Source organism: Engraulis encrasicolus, chromosome 7, assembly GCF_034702125.1.
Source record: "Engraulis encrasicolus isolate BLACKSEA-1 chromosome 7, IST_EnEncr_1.0, whole genome shotgun sequence".
NCBI lineage: Eukaryota > Metazoa > Chordata > Actinopteri > Clupeiformes > Engraulidae > Engraulis > Engraulis encrasicolus.
Window position 1 is genome coordinate 57,290,467 of NC_085863.1, and position 23,223 is coordinate 57,313,689.

Below are 23,223 nucleotides of genomic sequence, written 5' to 3' on the forward strand. Positions count from 1 at the left end.
GGACGGTCACCCCAAGTTAAACTCACTTGCAAGGCTCTCATAGCGGTGCGTCAACTCTCCTGGCTGTGTTTCCCGGTGTTTCCCAATTTACATCAATAATGCAGAGAAACGAGCGAATCACGAAAGCCTTTCTGTGTTTCGTCACGTCGAAAGAAGGCGTTGCCCACAAAGGTTTATATCGACCCATTTATCTAAAAACATGTCGAGTAATTTTTTTCTGCTTGTTTTCAAAACAAGCAACGTCTGGTGGCTCGAAACATAGCTTAGCTTAGCCACCAGCTGATTGCTACTCTCAGGTACACACACAGCACAAAGCCTCATACATAAAGCCGGCTCACTCTGGTTGCTCCGTGCCTGCAGCTCGCCTAGGGGTCGCTGTCGAAAGAGCACAGCCCTGAATGGAGCCTGCACGCCTCCGTTGGCGCCCCTATAGTGCAGTACCACCCGGAGAAGTGGCGACTCTGTTTCCCATTACATTCTCTCCCAGAACTGGAGGACTGAGCCAATCAGAGACGCGTTTCTTCGAGAGCAGGAGGAGTGAGCCAATCAGAGACGCATTTCCACGAGAAACACGGAACACTCTCTCGTTTCTCCACAAGCCACCTTGCCAGCTTGCAAAAACGTCTTGAAACAAAGCAACCAGAACGTTTTTTAAAACAGGACCAACGCGTAACACATTCAATAACAATTGGGAACACGGTAGTATTAATGAAATAACGTCGAGAGGCGATCTTTAATACATATGTATAGATCATGATACTCTCCATAGGATTGCATTCCAATTTCACACCAATCTATTTAAGCCAGGTGAAGACTCAAAATGTAAAAGTTCAATGTAAAGAAAAGCTGAAACGCACACCGATGACCTCCCTTTTAATTTCGAGACTATTCAAGCCAACACAGCCCCTTCTCTACCGGATTTTAATCTGGGGTGTACTCACTTTTGTGGGCAATGTTCAAACATTAATGGCTGTATTTTGATTTTTTCTGAGTGAACAAGAAATTTAAGCGGTTATATATGTTGTTAAAAGATCACTAATCATTGTGTCAAAGACTCAAAAATCTGCAAAAATGTGAGGGGTGTTGCGTGATATAGTGTAAGTCCAGTATACCATTTCCCAAACTGCAGAGCTATAGTGTCTGCCAACACCAGAGAGGATCTGTCAGTGGTGTCTGACTCCATACATATTTCTATAAGCGACACAAGAACATGACACATTTTCCGATTAGGTATGCTTATATGAATGTTAATGAAGTTGAAACACTCCATCCCCACACCAATCCACTTCTCTTCCCTCTTTGCTGTGTGAGACAGAAGCAAAGTACAGTAGCTTACTCATTGTCTGTCTTGCTCTGTGCTGGGCTACATTGCAGAATACGGTTACACCCCGAAACTCAGCAGTCAAATGGCACACCGTCATACTACATTGCAATTCAAAGCAAACTGTATATGGCGCAGTCAATATTATTTGCAATTTCATGTATATATATTTTAATATATATATATAATTGATAATTTATATAAGTTCTCCAGCTTTTCTCCCACAACAGAGCCAGCTTTCCTCACCAGTCTCTCAAGTCGCCCCAAATCCCTCTTCCTTGTGCTTCCACCCCCACTGCCTAGAAAAGAACACTGGCTACCACAGACTGATAGAACATACTGAGAAGTTTGTTGCACACATTGAATGATGGTAGCTTCCTCAGGAATTATAGTAACAAAGTAGCAAAGTAGCCTTAGCGGCGGGACATCTCTGTATTGAAACAGCTGGAGAGCTTGTAATATGTGACATAGTGATGGCGATGTAAGAGTTGGCCTAGGCCATCTAGTTTCCTATTATCCGAATCCCCGATATGGGGCAACGGGAAATACATCCCAGACGTAAGGGGCAAGGTAGTCTGACAAAGCAGGGAAAAAGGGTAGGCCAAGTTCAGGGCTTTTGGACCATGAAAATGATAGACTGATCGTGTAACTACGCTAGTCACTCTCTCCACTACTTTCCACTCGTGTCGCAACATTGTTGCAAAGGTCAATAATAATAATAACACATTTTATTTTATTACTATTATTTAGCATCAATGAATTCATACCACACAACTAAAAAAATAGGAGAATAATTAAAACATAAAATAAAAATAAATATAAAAATAGTTATACAAGAATTAAGTAGAATACATACAGTAGGGTCCGTGTACCATTCGTTCTTTTGTTTTTCGATTCAGAACCGCATCAATGAATTCATACCACACAACTAAAAAAATAGGAGAATAATTAAAACATAAAATAAAAATAAATATAAAAATAGTTATACAAGAATTAAGTAGAATACATACAGTAGGGTCCGTGTACCATTCGTTCTTTTGTTTTTCGATTCAGAACCAAATAACAAAAAACGAAAAAACGGCTGGTTATTTCATTATTTCGTTTTAGTGACAAACGAAAAAACAAATTTCGATCTGAATTTCGGGTCCGTGTACGGTCCGTGTACCATTCGTTCTTTTGTTTTTCGATTCAGAACCAAATAACAAAAAACGAAAAAACGGCTGGTTATTTCATTATTTCGTTTTAGTGACAAACGAAAAAACAAATTTCGATCTGAATTTCGAAAATTTATTTTGTACTTCATTTCAAAACAACGGCAATGAAAAAAAGCCGACGTGCTATTTTTAATTTTTGATATTTTCATTTCTCAGCCTTATGTGCCCCGGAAGTACTAGCGTTTGCCCCTGTCGTTGGCGATGTTGCGAAACACAGGACGATGTTGCGCCCCACCGCGTTTCTCGTGGCTCTCATTTGACAGCGCGCACGACTGACATAGTTTTAAATGTTGTAGGCCTACACTGAAAGAAAAAAGTTGTTGGATCTACATGATTTAGAGTCGTACATAAATCCCACGCAAATCTTATATGTAAACCTGACAGTATTTTTATAGGCATCATGAATGCCTTATTTTCAGGCAGCATCTACACATAGAATTCTGGCTAATATTACATGATAAAATCATGTTGAACCAACACTTTACTTTGATGGAGTGCAGTGGCATTGTAATCATGTTGAGTGGTTTATATTACATGATAAAATCATGTTGAACCAACACTTTACTTTGATGGAGTGCAGTGGCACTGTAATCATGTTGTGTGGTTTATATTACATGCTAAAATCATGTTGAACCAACACTTAATTTTGATGGAACAGTGACATTTCAGTACTTTTATAATATTGTGTTATTTGAAGAAATCATGTTACAACACATTTCCAGGTAATACAAAGGCATTACCTGCTTGGCAAAAATGCATGCATAACTTAATGCTTAGTGATTTTTGGAAATAAGCTCATCTTACACATCCCCTTGAGTAAACTGACTGAGTTGTACCTTTTATCGCTTTAAACTAATTTTAGGACATTACCTCTGTGCATAAAGTAAAGGAATCAATTTCCAATGGTATTCAGCAACAAGACTACATTTACAAATATATGTACCTCTAAATTTCCTTTTATTTAAACAAATGATTCATGACATCGGATATACCTTTAGTGCAGGTCAGACACATGAGTAGAACAGACTGAATTCACAGATCATAATCACAATCCATTTTACGCATTACATTAAATAGAGGCAACACATTTACAATTTGCTCTTTGAAATGAATCTGAAGACCGCAATATGCAGTGAAGTGTCTTGCATAACTACATACTATGCAAAATTTTCAGTGACAATTCGGGCAGATACTGTAACCTCTAGCACCATTATCATTTTCTGGGGTAACTTAAAAATACAGCATATCATTTCAGTCGCCCATTCACAAATTATATCTTTTCATGAATGTTTCCTTAGTAATAAACTAATATTTACTGATCTGATCAAAGTACAGTAAGTTTTGCCGCCAAAGAGGTCCATTACAACAAATCCAAAATGGTGAACAGCCACCTTCCCACCTTGTATGAATTGTAATATTCCCAGTCATTATGAATACTTGGAAATGGATAAAAACTGATGAGTGGCTAGCATCCATTCTGAAAATGTAAGAAAAGAAAAGAAAAGAAAAGCCCAAACAGTCACTAAAGCCAGAGCCACACAGTCAAGATCTCCAAGAAGCAGGCCAAGTTACTAGATGGTAAAGGTCACACTAAAGTAAAGTGTGTTTGAGGCCTCACTACAGACTTCTTTCAAACACAGATTTTTCTGGGCGAGATAATTCCAAAACAAAAAGCCTCACTACAGCCAGAGCCAGCAACACCTTCTCACACAATGTGAACGTCCATATTGTCCATCGTCATAGAGCTTTATCCCCATGGCCGTTTGCTGAGCTGCAGTGAAATCCTAGGTAAAAAAAAAAAAAAAAAAAAAGGGGGGGGGGGGGAAATGTTACTGGTCGACATAGGTCAAAGAAACGTTTCTCTAAAATAACCCTGTCCAGTTAGGATGAAACAGTGTGACAAAATTTACCTGCACTTCACAAGCATAGTCCGATATTTAAAACTCAGTTCTCCTAGTCAGACTAAGGCAATAATTTGAATATGTATATGCATGTAAACAAACTACCGGTAGGCCTGCGCACGCGCGTGTTTGTGTGTGTTGAGAAGGGCTGGGGATTAAAATGCCAAGTCATACCAGGTATAAATGCATTGATGAAAACTCACAAGTTCACCTCAAGGACAGGAAGTGGGGCACCTTTACTTACCACTGACTGCAGTTTTCTTGCGGTTTGCCCTCCCCTCTTCTGGAAGATTTTCACCAGGTCATCACAGTGAAGGTCCAGCTGGGAAAGAAACTTTAACTGCAGTGGCATAGTGGTAACGCGTCAACTCTGCATGGATCTGAAATGACAAAAAAAAAAAAAGCCCAGAAGACAACATGTTAAAGGTGCACTGTGTAATATTTTGGTTTATTTCCAGAATTCATGCTGCCCATTCACAAATGTTACCTTTTTCATGAATACTTGCCACCACATTTTTCATGAATACTTGCCACCACCATATTCAAAGTATTCCTTATGACTGGGAAAATTGCGCTTTTCATACATGAAAAGGGGGATCTGCGCCATTTTGAATTTCAGCTGCAAAACTTACTGTAGGCTAAACTAATAAATATTGGTTTGTAATTTAGTAAATATTCATGAAAAGATCAAATTTGGCAACATGCAGCACTATTTCAATGAGCAGCATAGTTGCAGTACCCATTCTGGCCACATCCTACACAGGAAACACTTAATATCATAATGTCATGGGTATCATACAATTCACAAGTCAGTACTTCCTACTGAGTAGAAACATTACCTCTCCAATATCCAACATTTCTGGCCAGCAGGACCTGAAGTCGGTGGCCATGGGCATGTCGCTGATGATCTCCTGCTGGTGCAACACAAATGTCTGTCAAACAACATGATCTTGATAAGCAAAACACATTCATTACTTAATCATTTTCCTATCAATGCAAAATGAGGTGTTCAGGTTGATAACATTCTTTGTTTCCACATGCCCCCAGCCCACCCCCCAGTCAGATGAAGGGAGAAATATGACATTAACATCACATTATGACATTACCAAACTACTGGTAGGCCTGCGTGCATGCGTGCGTGCGTGCGTGTTGAGAAGAGCTGGGGATCGAAATGCCAAGTCATACCAGGTATAAATGCATTGATGAAAACTAACAAGTTCACCTCAAGGACAGGAAGTGGGGCACCTTTACTTACCAATGACTGCAGTTTTCTTGCGGTTTGCTCTCCCCTCTTCTGGAAAATTTTCACCAGGTCATCGCAATGGCGGTCCAGCTGGGAAAGAAACTTTAACTGCAGTGGCAGTGGTGACGCGTCAACTCTGCATGGATCTGAAATGACACACACACAAAAAAAAAAAACCCAGAAGACAGTATGTTTAAGGTGCACTGTGTAATATTTTAGTTGTTTATTTCCAGAATTCATGCTGCCCATTCACAAATGTTACCTTTTTCATGAACTAACCACCACCACCATATTCTGAGTATTCATTATGACTGGGATAATTGCACTTTTCATACATGAAAAGGGGGATCTGCTCTGTGGTCTGCCACTTTGAATTTCCCGATATAGACATTTTCAGCTGCAAAACGTACTGTACTTTGGCTAAACTAATAAATATTGGTTTATTATTTAGTAAATATTCATGAAAAGATCAAATTTGGCAAAATGCAGCACTATTTCAATTAGCAGCATAGTTGCAGTACCAATTCTGGCCACATTCTACACAGGAAACACTTAATCATAATGTCATGGGTATCATACAATACACAAGCCAGTACTTCCTACTGAGTAGAAACATTACCTCTCCAATATCCAACATTTCTGGCCAGCAGGACTTGAAGTCGGTGGCCATGGGCATGTCGCTGATGATCTCCTGCTGGTGGAACACAAATGTCTGTCAAAAAACATGATCTTGATAAGCAAAACATATTCATTACTTAATCATTTTCCTATCAATGCAAAATGGAGTGTTCAGGTTGACAACATTCTTTGTTTCCACATGCCCTCAGCCCACCGCCCAGTCAGATGAATTGAGAAATATGACATTAACATCACATTGTGACATTACCAAACTACCGGTAGGCTTAGGCACGCGTGTGTTGAGAAGGGCTGGGGATTGAAACGCCAAGTCATACCAGGTATAAATGCATTGAAGAAAACTAACAAGTTCACCTCAAGGACAGGAAGTGGGGCACCTTTACTTACCACTGACTGCAGTTTTCTTGCGGTGTGCCCTCCCCTCTTCTGGAAGATTTTCACCAGGTCATCGCAGTGGAGGTCCAGCTGGGAAAGAAACTTTAACTGCAGTGGCATAGTGGTAACGAGTTAACTCTGCATGGATCTGAAATGACAAAAAAAAGGCCCAGAAGACAGTATGTTAAGGAACACTTAATGTCATGGGTATCATACAATATACAAGCCAGTACTTCCTACTGAGTAAAAACATTACCTCTCCAATATCCAACATTTCTGGCCAGCAGGACTTGAAGTCGGTGGCCATGGGCATGTCGCTGATAATCTCCTGCTGGTGCAACAATGTCTGTCATAGAACATGATCTTGATAAGCAAAACATATTCATTACATAATTACAGTATTTTCCTATCAATGCAAAATGGAGTGTTCAGGTTGATAACATTCAGTGTTTTAACCCCCCCCCCCCAACACACACACACACACAGAAGTAGTACAGTTAAATAGTAAAGCAGGAGAGCCAGACTGCGTGGACCACTGCTGTCCCTTTAAGAGTCAAGAGGTTTTATGTTGTGGCAATCGCGTTATACTAAGCAGTGACGGCAGTGCCACGAGACAGGATACAAGTACACGTTTAAAATAAGTTATATTGAAGCCTTTCATGTATGCCTGGCCCAATAAAACCTACTAAGACAACATGACTAAATAACTGATTACGTGAATACTAGTGCTTACTTCCACCATTATGGAGAAATTATATGAGGGAGTAACTAAAACGGCAAGTTAGAGCTGATTACACGAAAGGGGGGTTGAACAGAAACTTAACAACTGCAGGAAGCCAGCGACTAAACAATAGGATAATATTACAAGCAATATGTTCTGGGGAAATCGCATAGCCTGCGAAGCGTGAAGGCACCATGTATCATTCCATCAGTGGTTTAAGTACAGTGCATTATTCAGTCATCTTTATCACCGTGATATCACGGAATGATACAGGGTGCCATAACGCCACGTACAAACATGTGCCCATTCCCCCGTAGATATTTACAGCTCCTACCTAAACCGTCTCTGTTAGAGGCACCATACTTTTGAGGTGCGCGTGCGTTACAATCATGGTTCTGCCTTCTATTTACTGTCAATGGGTTCTGCAGTTCAGACACATATTCACTTAGTTTGACCAGGAGTACATTATTTATAACGTTGGGTAAGATATTTTACCATGGTGGGAACCCTGTAGCTAGCCCAGTCGATAGCTAATGTAACCGTCTTCACCCACAGGAGAAGACGCGAGCTTCGCAGTTCTACCAGCCTTTTCTACACGGGGTGGTCACGTCACACAGAGCTCCTCGAGGGTTTCGAGCCGTTCACTCGCTCCTCGGCATGCAACCAGAGCATTGACAGTAAATAGAATGAACCAGAGGAACCAACACGACTGTTTATGAAGTAATACTTCTCTGTCACAAAATACTACTACCCTCTATTAAAGTACCGATGTATTTCACTCTGAAGATTGAGAAGGAAAAACTAGGTATTCCACTTCGGTATTGATTAACTTAGACCACCACTGATTGCTAAACTAACTAACTGAAATAGTTTCGAAAAATGTATTCACAGCCCTATCATCCACAAACATGGCAATTTCAATGTTGTGCTAATAACGACACGTTTATCACCAATGGAAGGATAATAAATATAAATAGTTGAATAAAAAACTTACTTTTGAATGGGGGTGTGTGGTGGACCTGCTACCAAGCAGCCAAGGGCGCGAAAGTCAAAAATGTCCGTTGATGTTGGTCTTCTTCGCATGGTCTCGTGTGAATGTCATTCATGGTTGCATTCATAACACTCTACTGCCATCAGCTTGTCAGGAGTAGCCTATTAGTAACGTTTTACATATCAAAATCATGTTCCAGTAACCTGATATAAATATGCACAACTCAAATACAAATGACACATTTCAATCCAACATGATTTAAATGTGTTTAGTGACGGTATAGGCTATGAAAAAAACATGTTAGATCAATGTCCTCCTTTTGGGCATATCCAAAGACCCCCTTGGATCGTTTTTTTCAGTGTAGGCTACCCGAAGACCCCAGGTTTTATTAACAGTTTTGTAATAGACAACGACCACCGAACAGGTGACATGTGGGCTTACCGGTACTACAGCTATATTAGCTAGGCTTGTCAGCGAAGCTGTCTTATGGAACAATTTGGAGATAGCCTATAGGCCTAGTAGCAGAATGGGATCTGGATTATTATTATTTTTTAAGGCATCTGTTTTCTAGGAACCGAAAGGAGCTGACTTTTGGTGGCAGGTGGTCGCGTCCACCATGACATTTTGATATTGTGTTGTTGTTGGACTCTCGGAAAGAATTGCCCTCTGACGTTTTCCCCACTAGCCATCAGATCTAATGCCAAGCATTATTTTGTCATGAACCCTAGAAAGTCTCTAGTTTGCCAAATAAAATCTGTCTTCCTGGCGAATTCATTCCCTTTGTCATTGTCCCTCTTTTCCTGTCAGTAATTTTGACCTGGATATGTTTATCACTCATTTTTCTAAACCTACACAATGCGTGCGCAGCACTTAACACAGCAGGCATCTATCAAAGGAACGCACCGCGTGTGTGAGCTGCATTCTCCTTATCCCTCGTGGAATGGCAAGCCATGTTGAGAGACTTTAATTTAATTAAATTTACTCCCGATTTGGTTGAGATATTAGGCTTCAGTAAAATGTCAGCACCACATCAACGTTATTTTGGCAAGTGTAATGTGCTGATGCAAGTACGACGGTGAAACAAAACGCATAGGCTTACAAATAGTAGGGCGCAAGGCTATACTTCTCCAAGCTAACTGAAAATGGCCATTGTCACTGTGTTCAACGTGTTTTTACACATTCAAATACTCCCACTAAAGACATCTCCCAAACTCAACGATGAGTGCTGCCAGTGCACATTTCACCTAGCACCACACACGTGGACAGCTCGCAGTGCAATAAAAGGGCTGCACCAGCTGCAAATGCCAGAGAGAATGATCGCACCTAGAGCTACTCAGAAATGTAACCTACTGTACTGATGATAGGGGGTGAAGTTTTAGCTCATATTTCATTTTTCAGTGTAAAACTGATGCTATTGATTTTGTGGTAATTGCCTCAATTTATTTTACTGTAAACCAGCATTTTGGATGGCCTTCATTTGTGATATGGCTCGCATTTTTGTTGAAGTTTTGTAACGTGGACTATCTTCTACGTGTATACTTTTGTTTTAGTTTGGTATAATTACGGACAATGCAAATTACTGAGTTTTGTGTCATTTTGGCATTTTTTGGAAGGAATATAATCAAAATAGTCCCGCCGCGTGGATTATTGTTTTGTGACGTGCATGTGAGAGCCTTATGTCGGCAAAGGGTACAACAGTATTGTTTGGTTGTATTGTTTGGTCTTTTGTAGACTGTCTGTACGTATTCACTCATGAAACTGTAACGTGCTTCACACATAAGAGTAGTGCCGCCAGAGACGTTAGAATTAAAAGAATCTTTGGTGCCGCGATTTCAGCACCATGGACAGAGGGCGCCCGTCCATGCAGGCAAGGCGCGTCAGGCCATGTAGACATAAAAGCTTTAAACTGATACATTTTCATAAAAAATATTGCCGTTTGGATTTGTTTTAGACTGTGAATTTCACATATATGTTTCAAAACACCTCTTCTGACAACATCCAGTATGGATTTAGTTATGATTTTAACCTATTTAATCGAGGTCGGCTTGTAGGCTATAACTTCCGGGGTACATGCGGCCGAGAGATGAAAATATCAAAAAATAAAAATAGCACGTCAACCTTTTTTTCATTGGCGTTATTTTGAAATGAAGTAGAAAATAAAATTTGGAAATACAGATCAAAATTTGTTTTTTCGTTTATCACTAAAACGAAATAATGAAATAACCAGCCGTTTTTTCGTTTTTTGTTATTTGGTTCTGAATCGAAAAAACAAAAGAACGAATGGTACACGGACCCTTGACGTGCTATTTTTCATTTTTGATATTTTCATCTCTCAGCCTGATGTGCCCCGGAAGTACTAGCGTTTGCCCCTGCCGTTGGCGATGTTGCGAAACACAGGACGATGTTGCCCCATGTAGCAACCCAATGTAAGTAAGCTGCCGGATGTGAGTGCCCGGATATCCGCCCGAGTATTTACGTCTATTTTACCTCAGCTACTCGATTTCGGCCGTGTATTTACGACAGTTTAACCTCAGCTACTTGATTTCGGTCCGATTTGAGTCTGACTGAAGATGGAAGGGACATAGGCCTAGGTGCCGTGCGTAAAGAGCCCACAGCAGCACATCGCCGTTTCGGCGACACCAGAGAGTTCCTTGATCTCCCAAATCAAAAGAATAGGCCCGGTGACCAATAACATCAAAATAATAAAACAATAAATAAAATGAAATAACTTAAAACCGAATTGATTTGGGTGTGAAAATTAAACTGTCTCAACCGGGCACCCAAAGGGAATCCATCAGAAAATAACGGCGTGACTTTCTCGTCGACATTAGGCCTATTTTGTTTTTATTATCCAGGAGGACTGAGCTGAAAACTGCAGCAGTCACCTTGTACAGTTCTAGCTGCTCTGAAGCACGTGCGTGTCTAAGCAAATCATCCTGCCCATTCGCAATGTTAAATAAAAAGTTTCGCACAAGACTATAACCTAAAATTTACCCAGTCTTAATGTAGCTAGCACTCGGGAAGTTTCTGAGTTTTACTCCTTACATTAGTGAAACATAACATCAGGATATCCTACCAGTTAAAAGAATATCTGGGCATAGCCTTCTCTCTGAGTTAGAAAACAGCAGCTATGCCGCATATTGTGTAGTTATTATTTGGTGGTGCAAAAACAACACGCGAAACCATGCCGCTTGTGCCATTATTATTGGTGATGCCGAAACAACAAAGCCAGATTGGTGACTAGAGCCTGCCTAGTAGCCTACATTTAGACATAGCCTACTCATTTGATTGTGCCACGCAGCCTACATTTAAAAGTGTCAGTGCAGAATTAAACTGGGCGCTGAATATAAATATTGGAGTCATTCTCCCTCCGTGTCTATACAGTCAGAGGCGCGCGCGCACGCTCTTACTTCTGTATTATATGAAAATATCCTAAAACGGTCACAACATCAGAGGACCTTCGTGGTGGAGGATACTTGCGGCGGGGGCCGAGACCGAGTTGTTACGAGACACTCTAATATTATTGAAGGGACAGACCATGCTCGATACTTTACCCGGTCTAAATGTAGCACTCGAAAAGTTATGCCGCATATTGTGCAGATTATTTGGTGATGCCAACAACACGCAAAACTAGGCACATTGGAGACTACAGCCTATAATTTAGACATAGCCTATTCATTTGGTTGTGCTACGTAAACATAAGTGTCTGTACAGAATCAAACGGGACGCTGAAATATTGGAGCCAGTAACTTCGTGTCCGGTGGATATTGAGCAGATGTGTGCGCGCGCGCACAACTAATTTCTCTCCCATCTCTTTGCTCATCAAACCTCCGATCTCCAAAAAGACACGGGCACTCAGGATAGCCTAACTGTGAGCTGTTTAAATAATGTGATGCACGTTCTTCATGACATAGCATGGTTTGGCCACCCTAAATTCAACATGACTGCACTCGCACATATCGTGTAAACATCCATTATGGAATTGTAACTCTTAATGTGCAAGTATTAGATATGAAAAAAATATCCTAAAACGGTCACAACACCAGAGGACCCGTGGTGGTTTGGTGGATAATTGTGGCGGGGGCCGAGGCCGAGTTGTTACGGTAGGCTACAATCATATTATAGAAGGGATAGTCAGGCGACACAGCGCGACTCACATCGGGCAGCTGTGGTACCGCAAAGCATTCCTGATGGTGGAAATGAATGCAAATGCATGGAAATACTCGGGCGGATATCCGGGCACTCACATCCGGCAGCCTACTTACATTGGGTTGCTACACGCCCCACCGTGTTTCTCGTGGCTCTCATTTGACAGCGCGCACGAGTGACATAGTTTTAAATGTCTTAGGCCTTGGCTACCCGAAGACCCCAGGTTTTATTAACAGTTTTGAAATAGACAACGACCACCGAACACTGTTTTGGTGTCTTGTGGGCTTACTACAGCTATTAGCTAGGATTATCAGCGAAGCTGTCTTATGGAACAATGTGGAGATAGCCTATAGTAGCCGAATGGGATCTGGATTATTATTATTTTTTAAGGCATCTGTTTTCTAGGAACCGAAAGGAGCTGACTTTTGGTGGCAGGTGATCGCATCCACCATGACATTTTGATATTGTGTTGTTGGACTCTCTGAAAGAATTGCCCTCTGACGTTTTCCCCACTAGTCATCAGATCTAATGCCAAGCATTCTTTTGTCATGAACCCTAGACAGTCTCTAGTTTGCCAAATAAAATCTGTCTTCCTGGCGAATTCATTCCCTTTGTCATTGTCCCTCTTTTCCTGTTAGTAACTTTGACCTGGATATGTTTATCACTGTCATTTGTGTAAACCTACACAATGTGTGCGAGCAGCACTTAACACAGCAGGCATCTATCAAAGGAACGCACCCCTTGTGTGAGCTGCATTCTCCTTATCCCTCATGGAATGGCAAGCCATGTCGAGAGACTTTAATTTAATTCAATTTCCTCCCGATTTTGTTGAGATATTAGGCTTCAGTAAAATGTCAGCACCACATCAACGTTATTTTGGCAAGTGTAATGTGCTGATGCAAGTACGACAGTGAAACAAGACGCATAGGCTTACAAATAGTAGGACACGAGGCTATACTTCCCCAAGCTTACTGAAAATGGCCATTGCCACTGTGTTCAACGTGTTTTTACACATTCAAATACTCCCACTAAAGACATCTCCCAAACTCAACGATGAGTGCTGCTGCCAGTGCACATTCACCTAGCACCACACACGTGGACAGCTCGCAGTGCAATACAGTGCAAGGGCTTTACCAGCTGCAAATGCCAGAGAGAATGATCGCACCTAGAGCTACTCAAAAATGTAACCTACTGTACTGATGATAGGGGGTGAAGTTTTAGCTCATATTTCATTTTCCAGTGTAAAACTGATGCTATTGTTTTTGTGGTAATTGCCTCAATTTATTTTACTGTAAACCAGCATTTTGGATGGCCTTGTGATATGGCTCGCATTTTTGTAGAAGTTTTGTAAGGTGACTATCTTCTACGTGTATACTTTTGTTTTAGTTTGGTATAATTATGGACAATGCAAATTACTGATTTTTGTGTCATGTTGAAATTTTTTGGAAGGAATATAATCAAAATAGTCCCGCCGCGTGGATTATTGTTTTGTGACGTGCATGTGAGAGCCTTATGTCGGCAAAGGGTACAACAGTATTGTTTGGTTGTATTGATTGGTCTTTTGTAGACTGTCTGTACGTATCCACTCATGAAACTGTAACGTGCGTCACACATAAGAGTAGTGCCGCCAGAGACGTTAGAATTTAAAGAATCTTTGGTGCCGAGATTTCAGCACCATGGACAGAGGGCGTCCGTCCATGCAGGCAAGGCGGCGGACAGACAGTGGCGCGTCAGGCCATGTAGACGGACATGAAAGCTTTCAACTGATACATTTTCATAAAAATATTGCAGTTTGGATTTGTTTTAGACTGTGAATTTCACATATATGTTTCAAAACACCTCTTCTGACAACATTCAGTATGGATTTAGTTATGATTTTAACCTATTTATATTTATATTTATATTTTCGTTCATTCAATATTCTATTTCGGATATCACACGAGAAAGGAATAAGGACTTGTTTATGATGATTTACGCTTGAATATCACTTGTGAAATGGAACCAAGTGCCATATTTTGATATTTTGTAGGTACTGAAAATGAAACGTTGAATCTTAGAAAAGAGAGAAAAGCAATAAAGAAAAACGTCCTTCTGAATTGCGTCTTTTGTTCAGAATTCGGGTGACCTGAGAGTAAATCCTGGAAGGCTGGTTGAGCCTTCATTACATGGTTTCTTTGGAGGCAAACGGACTTTGCAGGCATTGTTGATGCAATATTCAGAACGTTGCTACACTTCAAAGATGTGGTCGATCTGTGATGACTGTGCGAGGAATTTGTGTCATGAGATGGTTGCGTAGGCTATCCATATCAAGCAAGCGCCACAAGCATGTGCATACGCCCCACCATGAGTAGGGCGTCCCAGAGGGGGAAGAATGATTTACTGTCTATATTTTGACTTAAACTTATCAACCAATTTAACCTTCGCAACGACATTTCATGTGCTTAGGCCTGGTCTTAAGACTTGATTGTATTTGGCCATATAGCCTATTATAGCGTTCTAATCCAACAGAAGTGCAGCTCTTCGACCAGGAGAGATACAGTATCTTCGATGGGAAGGGGTAGACCAACTGTCATTGAAAACATTGACAGTTCTTACGATCAGCATCAGTTTCCCAGTTCATCTCTAGCCTTTAGGTGTATACCCGGACATATTGCTTTCCAACAATATCACTAATGTTCCAAATACACCAAAGTGAAATGTGTATTCAACATGCGTAAAACTTGGTATGGAGAGCGCGCGCTTCAGCTCATTACACTTGCCAGAATACGCAACAGTTTGCGTGAGAACACTGCTTTGGACCGTTTGCTCCCTAATGCATATTACTACATGTGAAAGGGTTTAATAGGTTATTGATTCCAGAGACTTAAGCCTTTATTTAGGCTATAAAGTTGAGTCCATAACATAAAGGGAACTTCATCTCTATTTTATAAGGCGGACGCACGCTCCAATACAGGCCTAACCACCACGCGTGCTGTGCATAGGCCTACTAGCCTGCACATCGCAAAAATGTTTTTCATCATTCTATTATTTTTCTGTTGTGTCTCTGGCTCCAGCGACTGTTCTGTGTGTCGTTTGGTAGTTAGACGTTTTCTGATGCGACTCAGACGGCAAACTTTCCTTCCGGGTAAACAGAGGGGGAGGGGTCAGTCAAATGAAATTCAATAAATGAATAGCCAAATATCGCAAATTGAAAAACGATCAAAAATGTTGTCATTTTTTATAATGCTATTATGGTATGAAGTAACACATGCAGAAAACAAAATACAGCCATTTCTGCTTGTATTGCTTTAATCAAAACAAGAAGTTGCACCCTTTTTTGAATTTCATATTTCATTCCAAAATAGAATAATGAATGAACGAAAAAGTACACGGACCGTGTACCATTCGTTCTTTTGTTTTTCGATTCAGAACCAAATAACAAAAAACGAAAAAACGGCTGGTTATTTCATTATTTCGTTTTAGTGATAAACGAAAAAACAAATTTTGATCTGTATTTCCAAATTTTATTTTCTACTTCATTTCAAAATAACGCCAATGAAATTATTTTTAATTTTTGATAATTTCATCTCTCGGCCGTTTGTGCCCCGGAAGTTATAGCCTACAAGCCGACCTCGATTAAACAGATTTAACTGATTACTAAATCCATACTGGATGTTGTCAGAAGAGGTGTTTTGAAACATATATGTGAAATTCACAGTCTAAAACAAATCTAAACGGCAATATTTTTATGAAAATCTATCAGTTGAAAGCTTTCATGTCCGTCTACATGGCCTGACGCGCCTTGCTTGCATGGACGGGCGCCCTCTGTCCATGGTGCTGAAATCGCGGCACCAAAGATTATTTAATTCTAACGTATCTGGCGGCACAACTCTTATGTGTGAAGCACGTTACAGTTTCATGAGTAAATAGGTAGGCCTACAGACAGTCTACAAAAGACCAAACAATACAACCAATCAATACTGTTGTAGGCCTACCCTTTGCCGACATAAGGCTCTCACATGCACGTCACAAAACAATAATCCACGCGGCGGGACTATTTTGATTATATTCCTTCCAAAAAATGTAAAAATGACACAAAAATCAGTAATTTGCATTGTCCGTAATTATACCAAACTAAAACAAAAGTATACACGTAGAAGATAGTCCACGTTACAAAACTTCAACAAAAATGCGAGCCATATCACAAATGAAGGCCATCCAAAATGCTGGTTTACAGTAAAATAAATTGAGGCAATTACCACAAAATCAATAGCATCAGTTTTACACTGGAAAATGAAATATGAGCTAAAACTTCACCCCCTATCATCAGTACAGTAGGTTACATTTCTGAGTAGCTCTAGGTGCGATCATTCTCTCTGGCATTTGCAGCTGGTGCAGCCCTTGTTTTGCACTGCGAGCTGTCCACGTGTGTGGTGCTAGGTGAAATGTGCACTGGCAGCACTCATCGTTGAGTTGGGAAATGTCTTTAGTGGGAGTATTTGAATGTGTAAAAACACGTGAACACAATGGCAATGGTCATTTTCAGTAAGCTTGGGGAAGTATAGCCTTGCGCCCTACTATTTGTAAGCCTATGCGTCTTGTTTCACCGTCGTACTTGCATCAGCACATTACACTTGCCAAAATAACGTTGATGTGGTGCTGACATTTTACTGAAGCCTAATATCTCAACCAAATCGGGAGTAAATTGAATTAAATTAAAGTCTCTCAACATGGCTTGCCATTCCATGAGGGATAAGGAGAATGCAGCTCACACACGCAGTGCGTTCCTTTGATAGATGCCTGCTGTGTTAAGTGCTACGCGCACGCATTGTGTAGGTTTAGACAAATGACAGTGATAAACATATCCAGGTCAAAATTACTAACAGGAAAAGAGGGACAATGACAAAGGGAATGAATTCGCCAGGAAGACAGATTTTATTTGGCAAACTAGAGACTTTCTAGGGTTCATGACAAAAGAATGCTTGGCATTAGATCTGATAGCTAGTGGGGAAAACGTCAGAGGGCAATTCTTTTCAAGTCCAACAACAACACAATATCAAAATGTCATGGTGGACGCGACCACCTGCCACCAAAAGTCAGCTCCTTTAGGTTCCTAGAAAACAGATGCCTTAAAAAATAATAATAATCCAGATCCCATTCGGCTACTACCTATAGGCTATCTCCACATTGTTCCATAAGACAGCTTCGCTGATAAGCCTAGCTAATAGCTGTAGTAAGCCCACAAGACACCAAAACAGTGTTCGGTGGTCGTTGTCTATTACAAAACTGTTAATAAAACCTGGGGTCTTCGGGTAACCTAGGCCTTCGACATTTAAAACTATGTCAGTCGTGCGCCCTGTCAAATGAGAGCCGCGAGAAACGCGGTGGGGCGTGTCGGTCCGTGTACTTTTTCGTTCATTCATTATTCAATTTTGGAATGAAATATGAAATTCAAAAAAGGGTGCAACTTCTTGTTTTGATTAAAGCAATACAAGCAGAAATGGCTGTATTTTGGTTTCTGCATGTGTTACTTCATACCATAATAGCATTATAAAAAATGACAACATTTTTGATCGTTTTTCAATTTGTAATATTTATCTATTCATTTATTGAATTTCATTTGACTGACCCCTCCCCCTCTGTTTACCCGGAAGGAAAGTTTGCCGTCTGAGCCGCATCAGAAAAGGTCTAGCTAGCGACCAAATAACACACAGAACAGTAGCTGGAGCCAGAGACACAACAGGAAAATCATATAATGATGAAAAACATATTTTTTTGCGATGTGCAGGTTAGTCGGCCTATGCACAGCAGTCGTGATGGTTAGGCCTGTATTGGAGCGTGCGTAAGCGTTATAAAATAGAGATACGATTCCCTTTATGTTATGGACTCAACTTTATAGCCTAAATAAAGGCTAAAGTCTCTGGAATCAATAACCTATTATACCCTTTCACGTGTAGTAATATGCATTAGGGAGCAAATGGTCCAAAGTTTCTCGCGCAAACTGTTGTGTATTCTGGCAAGTGTAATTAGCTGAAGCGTGCGCTCTCCATACCAAGTTTTACGCACGTTGAATACAAATTTCACTTTGGTGTATTTGGAACGTTAGTGATATTGTTGGAAAGCAATATGTCCGGGTAGATACACCTAAAGGCTGGAAATGAACTGGGAAACTGACGCTGATCGTCATAACTGTCAATGTTCTCAATGACAGTTGGTCTACCCCTTTCTGTCGAAGATGTCCCGGTCGCACAGCTGCACTTCTGTTGGATTAGGACGCTATTAGGCTATATGGCCATATACAGTTAGGGCCATAAATATTTGGACATCTGCACAATTTCCATCTTTTTGGTGCTGTACACCATCCCAATGGATTTGAAATGAAACAAACGAGATGTACATTAACAGCAGACTTTTAGCTTTAATATGGGGGTGTTTGCGTCCAAATCGAGTGAACTGTGAAGGTATTATGACATTTTCTATCAGTGCCACCCCTTTTTTAAGGGACCAAAAGTAATTGGACAGTCTAGTATTTATACATCAAACTTTCAATTTTTAATTATTTGGTTGCAAATACTTTCCAGTCAGTTACAACCTGTAATTTGCAATCCATAGACATCAATAGACACCGGGTTTTATCCCTGGTGATGCTATAGTGAGCTCTATTGCAACAGTCTTCAATTCCTGCTTATTCTTAGGGTATTTTCCCTTCAGTTTTGCCAGCAGCAAGTGAAATGCTTGCTCAACCGTACTCAGGTGAGGTTATTGACTGGGCCATTGAATAATATTCCACTTTTTTGGGGTAGAAATGGCTTAGTGGCTTTCAGATGAAGCTTTGGGTCATTGTCCATCTGCACTGCGAAGCATTGCCCAATGAGTTCAGAACCATTAGGTTTAATATGACATGATAATATAGCCTGAAAATCTTCAGAATTCATCCTGTGGCTTTTGTCGGTAGTCCTCATCATCAATAAATATAAGGGGAAAATAGTTTTGACAGATATGCATGCCCACACCATGACACTACCACCACCATGATTCACTGATTGGGTGGTATGCTTTGAATCATGAGCAATCCCTTCCCTTCTCTATAGTCCTTCCTTCCCATTACCCTTGTACAACATGATTATTGTCTCCTCTGTCCATAGGATGTAGCTCAAGACCTATACTGTCTTTTTAAGACGTTGTTTGGCAAAGCCAAATCTGGTATTGCTATTTCTGATGCAATCAATAATTTACATCTTTTAGTGAACCCTCTGTATTTCCTATGGTGAAGTATTCCTGAACGTTCTTGATCTTTTTCTTGATTGTTGCCTTGGACATGTATCCACCGTTTACATGGACAGTGTTCTACATCTGGCAAATTGTTGGGAGATGGGTTTTTGCTCACCAGATACAGAATATTGTCTGTCATCCACAGCATTTGTCTTCCATGTCTGCCAGGTAATTTGGTGTTGCTCTGGTATTTCTTTTTTCCAACATTCTGAACTCTTGAATTAATCATATTCAATGTTTGCCCATCTCTCAAATGGGTTTGTTTTGATTTTTTTCAACCTTATGATGGCTTGCATCACTGATTGTGACAGGTGGACTTTGGATCTCATGGACATTCCGTAAAAATATATGGAAATGTAAATTGAACACTTCAAATGAACTCTAAGACCTTGTATTGACATCTTGGTGATGGTGTAGTAAGGGAATAACACACATCTGACTGGAGAATAGCTGAGAAGCCTACTGTCCAATTACTTTTGATCCCTTGAAAAGTGGGCAACACAGACAAAAAACGTTGCTATTTCATTCCTGTTAATGCGATATGGATGTTAACACCTTCACATTAACGCTAAGAGTCTACAGTTAATGCACAGCTTGTTTGTTTTATTTCAAATCCATCGTGGTGGGATATAGGGTGGAAAATGATGATAATTGTGTTGCTGTCCAAATATTTCTGGCCCTAACTGTACAATCAAGTCTTGAGACCAGGTCTAAGCACATGAAATGTCGTTGCGAAGGTTAAATTGGTTGATAAGTTTAAGTCAAAACATAGACAGTAAATATTTCTTCCCCCCTCGAGGACGCCCTACTCAATGGTGGTGGCGCGTAGGCTATGCTTGTGGCGCTTGCTTGACATGGATAAGCAACCATCTCATCACACAAATTCTTCGCACACTCATCACAGATCGACCACATATTTGAAGTCTAGCATCGTTCTGAATACTGCATCAACAATGCCTGCAAAGTCCGTTCGCCCCCAAGGAAACCATGTAATGAAGGCTCAACCAGCCTTCCAGGATTTATTCTCAGGTCACCCAAATTCTGAGTAAACAAAGACGCAATTCAGAAGGACGTTTTTCTTAATTGCTCTTCTCTCTTTTCTAAGATTCAGCGTTTAATTTTCAGTACCGACAAAATATCAAAACATGGCGCTTGGTTCCATTTCATAAGTAATATTCAAGAGTAAAACATCATATACGAGTCCTTATTCCTTTCTCATGTGATATCCAAAATAGAATAATGAATGAACGAAAATATACACGGACCGTGTACCATTCGTTCTTTTGTTTTTTGATTCAGAACCAAATAACAAAAAACGAAAAAACGGCTGGTTATTTCATTATTTCGTTTTAGTGACAAACAAAAAAACAAATTTTGATCTGTATTTCCAAATTTTATTTTCTACTTCATTTCAAAATAACGGCAAAGAAAAAAAGCTCGACGTGCTATTTTTAATTTTTGATATTTTCATTTCTCGGCCGTATGTGCCCCGGAAGTCAAAGCTGACCTCTATTAAATAAGTTAAAATCTCAACCTAATATCTATACCTCTATAACTAAATCCATATTGGATGTTGTCAGAAAAGGTGTTTTGTAACATATATGTGAAATTCACAGTCTATAACAAATCCAAACTGCAATATTTTTATGAAAATGAAGGCTATCAGTTGAGAGCTTTCATATCCGTCTACCTAGCCTGTACGCGCCAGGGTCTGCGCCAGGGACTGCATGGACTGGCGCCCTCTGTCCATGGTGCTGAAATCGCGGCACCAAAATTCTTTTAGTTCTAACGTCTCTGGCGGCACTACTCTTATGTGTGAAGCACGTTATAGTTTCATGAGGGGAGACCAGACAAAAGGCTACAACGAAACAATACTGTTGTACCCTTTGCCGACATAAGGCTCCCACATGCACGTCACAAAACAATAATCCACGCGGCGGGGCTATTTTGATTATATTCCTTCCAAAAAATGTCAATATGTCACAAAAAACAGTAATATGCATTGTCCGTAATTATACCAAACTAAAAAAAGTATACACGTTGAAGATAATCCACGTTACAGAACTTCAACAAAAATGCGAGCCATATGGCACAAATGGCCATATGGCACAAACTTTACCCCCTATCATCAGTAGGCCTAGTAGGTTAAAATCCTGAGTAGATCTAGGTGCGATCATTCTCTCCTGCATTTGCAGCTGGTGCAGCGGCAGCCCTTGCACTGCGAGCTGTCCACGTGTGTGGTATAAGTGAAATGTGCACTGGCAGCACTCATCGTTGAGTTTGTGAGATGCCTTTAGTGGGAGTAATTGAATGTGTAAAAACACGTTGAACACAGTGCCAATGGCCATTTTCAGTAGCCTATGCTTGGGGAAGTATAGCCTACTATTTGTAAGCCTATGCATCTTGTTTCACCGTCGTGCTTGCATCAGCATGCCAACATTACATTTGCCAAACTAACATTGATGTAGTGCTGACATTTTACTGTAGTAGCCTAATATCTCTACAAAATTGCGAGTACATTGAATTTAATTAAAGTCTCTCAACATGGCTTGCCATTCCATGAGGGATAAGGAGAATGCAGCTCACACGCGCGCATGCATTGTGTAGGTTTAGACAAATTACGGTGATAAATATATCCAGGTCAAAAATACTAACAGGAAAAGAGGGACAATGACAAAGGGAATGAATTCGCCAGGAAGACAGATTTTATTTGGCAAACTAGAGACTTTCTAGGGTTCATGACTGAATGCTTTAGATCTGATGGCTACTGATGTGGGGAAAACGTGTCAGAGGGCAATTCTTTCCGAGAGTCCAACAACAACACAATATCAAAATGCCATGGTGGACGCGACCTGCCACCAAAAGCCAGCTCCTTTCGGTTCATAGAAAATAGATGCCTTAAAAAAAATCCAGATCCCATTAGGCTATAACTATGTCTCCACATTGGTCCAGAAGACAGCTTCGCTGATAAGCCTAGCTAATAGCTGTAGTAAGTCCACACCAGTGTTCGGTGGTCATTGTCTATTACAAAACTGTTAATAAAACCTGGGGTCTTCGGGTAGCCTAGGCCTACGACATTCAAAACTATCAGTCGTGCGCGCTGTCAAATGAGAGCCACGAGAAACGCGGTGGGGCGCAACATCGTCCTGTCTTTCGCAACATCGCCAACGGCAGGGGCAACAGCTTCCGGGGCACATAAGGCCGAGAAATGAAAATATCAAAAAATAAAAATAGCACGTCGGCTTTTTAAATTGCCGTTATTTTGAAATGAAGTCCAAAGAACATTTGGAAATACAGATCAAAATTAGTTTTTTCGTTTGTCACTAAAACAAAATAATGAAATAACGAGCCGTTTTTTCGTTTTTTTTGTTATTTGGTTCTGAATCAAAAGAACGAAATGGTGTATATTTTCGTTCATTCA

At 40.5% G+C, this 23,223-nt stretch overlaps 1 long non-coding RNA gene across 8 annotated transcripts; it reads right to left on the reverse strand.

Annotated features, from left to right (window-relative positions):
* Positions 1-3,463: 3,463 nt before the first annotated feature.
* Positions 3,464-8,508, reverse strand: LOC134452321 (uncharacterized). Of its 8 annotated transcripts, none has more exons than XR_010035433.1 (8): positions 8,406-8,508; positions 6,947-7,036; positions 6,703-6,838; positions 6,299-6,370; positions 5,692-5,825; positions 5,276-5,347; positions 4,681-4,816; positions 3,464-4,319 (listed from the first exon to the last, which is right to left on the reverse strand). It is a non-coding gene; the product is annotated as an uncharacterized LOC134452321 (long non-coding RNA). The 8 variants fall into 8 exon arrangements; XR_010035432.1 differs by having other exon boundaries at positions 6,299-6,373; XR_010035435.1 differs by having other exon boundaries at positions 6,299-6,391.
* Between the last annotated feature and the right edge of the window lie 14,715 nt (positions 8,509-23,223).